Here is a 5,000-nt window from a genome sequence, read left to right as displayed (position 1 = left end):
CACCCCCTCCCCCTCCCTCGTACGACCACCCCCCTTTCCCCCTCCCTCCCTCACGACCCCCACTCTCCCTCCCCCTCCCCTCCCTCTCCCTCGGCCCCGACTACCCTCTCCCACCCCCTCCCCTCCCCTCTCCCTCGTACGACCACCCTCTCCCACCCCCCTCCCCTCGAACCCCCCCTCTTCTCTCCGCCCTCTCTTCCGAACGTCCCTGATACCCCCCCCCCTTCCTCCTCTAAACCTGCCCACACGCAGTGCCTCCCTTGCAGATTTCATTACAGTTTTTTCTTCTTTCGTTTTCTTTTTCTGTGTTTTCTGTTTTTTTTTCGTTTTTTTTTTTTTTTTTTTTTTTTTTTGAGGAGGTAATCATTTATTTTTCTATTTATTTTTTTTCCTTCTCATCTCGTTTCTCTGGGTGGCGCCCCTCCTCTCTTCTCCGTGTCTCCCCTTCCTCCTCCTTTTCCCCTCTCTCCTTCCTTCCTCTTTTTCTCCTCCCCTTTCCTCCCTCCTTCCCCCTTCCCTTCCCTCTCCATCCTCCCTTTTTTCTTTCTTCCCTCCCTCCTTCCTTTCACCTCCCTCTCCATCCTCCTTTTCTCCTTCTATTCCCTCCCTCCTTCCTTCCACTTCTCTCTCCATCCTCCTTTTCTCCTTTTTCTTCCCTCCCTCCTTCTGCTCCCCCCCTTATCCTGCATTCTCCTTTTCTCCCTCCTCTCCTCGTCCTTCTTCCTCCCCCTTCCTCTTCTTCCTGGGGCCTTTTTCAAGGGTGACGCAAATGCACTGATTCGAACAAGGTAAGGGGGAGGGAGAGAAGAGGAAGAGGAGAGAGAGAGAGAGACAGAGAGAGAGAGAGAGAGAGAGAGAGAGAGAGAGAGAGAGAGAGAGAGAGAGAGAGAGAGAGAGAGAGAGAGAGAGAGAGAGACAGGGAGAGAGAGAGAGAGAGAGAGAGAGAGAGAGAGAGAGAGAGAGAGAGAGAGAGAGAGAGAGAGAGAGAGAGAGAGAGAGAGAGAGGGGGAGAGGAAGGGAGGTGAAGGAGAGAGAGAAAGAGAGAGAGAGAGAGGGGGGGGGATAAGGAAAGAGAAGAGCGAGACGGACAAACTGATTGACAAATAGACTGAGATAGAGATGACAAGTAGGAAGAAAGAGAAGCGATAGAAAAACAATTAACCTGATAGACGGATAGATAGAGAGAGAAAGAGATAAACAAAGACTGAGAAAAAAAGAGAGATAAACAAATAGATAAAGAAATAAACTCTTCGATTAACGACCGAAAGAAAGACAACGAAAGGAGAAGAAAGAAGAGACACAAAGAAAGAAATTCCCCTAAAAAAATAAATAAAAGAAAGATAACGAAAGGAGAAGAAAGAAGAGAGAGAGAGTAAAAATTCCCTTAAAAAATAAATAAAAGAAAAATCAGGCATTCTGCAGAACTCCGATCCATTTTATTCTCCGACCGACAATAATGTGGACTTGCTATTCGAACTAACAGCGGAAACAATTCTTTTTTTCCCCTCCTTCTCTTTTTCATCCCCCGGCCCCCTCTTTTTTTCCCTCGTCTTTTTTTTTCCCTAACGCCCCCCCCCCTCTCTCTCTCTCTCTCTCCTTCATCCCTTTCCCCCTCCTCTCCTTCACCACTCCCCCTCCTTCACCCCTCCCTCCTTCCCTCTCACCCCTCCCCCCTCCTCTCTCCCTTTTACCTCTCTCTCTCCTTAACCCCCCTCCCCCTCCCCAAACTTCCACCTCCCCTCCTTTCCCTCTCCCCCTTTCCCCCTCCCCCTCTCCTCTCCTTCACCCCCTCCCTCCCCTCCCCTCCTCCTCTCCTTCACCCCTCTCCCCCTCCCTCCTCCTCTCCTTCACCCCTCCCCCTCCTCCTCCTTCCTCCTCCCCCCTCCTCTCCTTCTCCCCTCCCCCCTCCTTCTCCTTCACCTCCCCCACCCCCTCCTACTCTCCCTCACCTCCCTTCCCCCTCTCTCCCTTCACCCTCTCCCCCTCCCCCCCACCTCCTCTCCATCACCCCCTCCCCCTCCCCCTCCTCCTCCCTCACTCCCCTCCCCCTCCTCCCCCCCTCCACCTCTTCCTCCGCCCCTCCTCCCCCCTCCTTTCTCCATCACCCCCTCCCCCTCCCTCCTCCTCCTCCTCCTTCACCCCCCCTCCCCCCTCCCTCCTCCTTTCCTCCTTCACCCCTCCCTACCCTCCTCCTCTCCCTGCCCCTCTCCCCCTCCTCCTTCCACCCTCCTCTCCATCACCCCCTCCCCCCTCCTCTCCCTCCTCCTCCCCCTCCTCTCCATCACCCCCTCCCCCCTCCCCCCTCCTTCGACTGGTGGAACCGATCTTGTAAATGCAGCGTTCATTACTAGAGCCATTTAGTGTTTTACGAAGCCTGGGCGCTCTCCCGGTGCCGAAGACAATGCGACGGTCGCGGGGCTGAATGCGAAGGCCCCGGGTGGGTGGGCGGGTGGGTGGGTTGAGGGTAGTGGGCGGTGTATGGGCGGTGGATAGGTGGGTTGGGGGTGGTGGGCTGTGTATGGGCGGTGGATGGTGGGTTGAGGGTGGTGGGCGGTGGATAGGTGGGTTGGGGGTGGTGGGCTGTGTATGGGCGGTGGATGGTGGGTTGAGGGTGGTGGATAAGTAGTAGATGGTGGGTTGAGGGTGGTGAGCGGTGGATAGGTGGGTTGAGGGTAGTGGGTGGGTGGTGTGCGGGCGGTTGAGGGTGGTGGGTAAGTAGTGGATGGTGGGTTGAGAGGTTGGTGGGCGGTGTATGGGCGGTGGATGGTGGGTTGAGGGTAGTGGGCAGGTACTGGATGGTGGGCTGAGGGTAGTGGGTAAGTAGTGGATGGTGGGTTAAGGGTAGTGGGCGGTGTACGGGCGGTGGATGGTGGGTTGAGGGTAGTGGGTGGGTGGTGTGCGGGCGGTTGAGGGTGGTGGGTAAGTAGTGGATGGTGGGTTGAGAGTGGTGGGCGGTGTATGGGCGGTGGATGGTGGGTTGAGGGTAGTGGGCAGGTACTGGATGGTGGGCTGAGGGTAGTGGGTAAGTAGTGGATGGTGGGTTAAGGGTAGTGGGCGGTGTACGGGCGGTGGATGGTGGGTTGAGGGTGGTGGATAAGTAGTAGATGGTGGGTTGAGGGTGGTGAGCGGTGGATAGGTGGGTTGAGGGTAGTGGGTGGGTGGTGTACGGGCGGTTGATGGTGGTGGATAGGTATTAGATGATGGGTTGAGGGTAGTGGGCGGTGTACGGAAGGCGGTGGATGGGTGGGTTGAGGGTAGTGGGTAGGTACTGGATGGTGGGTTGAGGGTAGTAGGTAAATAGTGGATGGTGGGTTAAGGGTGGCGGGCGGTGGATGGGCGGTGGATGGTGGGTTGAGGGTAGTGGGCGATGTACGGGCGGTGGATGGGCGGGCTGTGTATGTTGGGTGGGTGAGAAAGAGAAGGGGTGTGAACGCAGATCGCAGTAATTAAACATCTCATTACGAGAACATACTTTCCCGACACACATACTGACAGACACGTGCATACAAATACACACAAAAATATCCTATTATTTTTACATACACAGCCATTCAAACACACACGAATACACAAACATACAAACACAGAGAGACCATATATTTATGTGTGTTTATATATAAACATATATGTATATATATATATATATATATATATATATATATATATATATATATATATATATATATATATATGTGTGTGTGTGTGTGTGTGTGTGTGTGTGTGTGTGTGTGTGTGTGTGTATGTACGTTTATTAATGTTATTTTATTATCACAATTCTGATTTTTTTTTCTTTTTTTCAGACAGACAGACATTGACAGACAGACGTATGTGTATTTTTTCTGAATGTGTACAAAGTAAGGCTTGCTCACTGGTGGTTCTTGGACTTGCTCTTCCCTCCTTCCCTTGGGCTTTCTCTCTTCTATCTTCTTATGCTTCTTCTCCTCTTCCTCCATATCCCGCTTCCTCCTATCCTCCTCCTCTCGTTCCTTCTTTTCGTCCGAGTGCTTGGCTGTCCCGCCCCCTCTCTGGGCTCCCTTCTAGTTCTTCCTGTCCTCCTTCCTCTCCCTCTGCCTCAGCCACTGCCTCTCGCCCCCGAGGACGACGAGCACTGCTTCTTGAGCTAACCTAGCAGCTGCTGGAGTCCGGGGGGCCCAAGGCGGCCGTGGTCACTAGCTGCTGGTCCAGCAGCGAGCTCCACGCGAGGGAGATGCTCCAGAAGTTGGCTCTTCGCGGGGACCGGACTGGCCTCCACGATCCTTTCGACCAGGGGACCTTGTCCTCCGAGAGGATGGCTTCTCTATGTGCTCATACACTACCTTCAGGTGGTTCTGGCGGCTCTCCTCCGCTCTCCTGGCGAAGCGGTTCTAGGACTGGCCGCCCCGTTGGTCGCCCTGAAGCACCACGAAGCCGTAGGTGGCGTCCTCGCTGTACTCTGCCTTCTGCCCGGGCGCTCGTCGGCCTTCCTTTGCGCAGAAAGATCGGCTCCGCTGTAGCTGGCAGCGTTCTCCGTGTCGCAGGGGGGGGGGGGGATCCTTACGGCCGTTTGTCGAAAGGATCTCGACGACGCGATAGGAACTGCCAGCAGAGAGTCCTTGTCCTGGTCCACTCAGAAGTCTCTCCTGAGAGGTAATGTCGGCAGACGAAGGAGCTCGTCGGTAACGGCAGGGATCACAGCGACCTCGAAGTTTTCGCGGAGCTTCTCCTTGAGGCCCTCGCTGGCTCCCTCGAGGCCGAGCACCAGCTTCTCGAGTTTGAGTCATGCTCTCAGGCCCAATCGCGCATTTTCCATTTCTGAAAATATATACCTATCAATTCTATTACTTTTAGGTTATGTAATCTGTTCATAAGAAAAAAAAAACATTGAAAATCAACCACCTATTTTCCTTGTTACTTATTACGCAAAATGTGAAAATGGAATAGTAAACAAAAAATCCTAAAGACAAACATTTCATCATCTTTTACATGTCACGTTTTGCTTTCGAAGTGGAAAAAACTAGCTA

Source organism: Penaeus vannamei, chromosome 30 (assembly GCF_042767895.1).
Source record: "Penaeus vannamei isolate JL-2024 chromosome 30, ASM4276789v1, whole genome shotgun sequence".
Classification (NCBI taxonomy): domain Eukaryota; kingdom Metazoa; phylum Arthropoda; class Malacostraca; order Decapoda; family Penaeidae; genus Penaeus; species Penaeus vannamei.
This window is presented reverse-complemented; position numbering follows the sequence as displayed.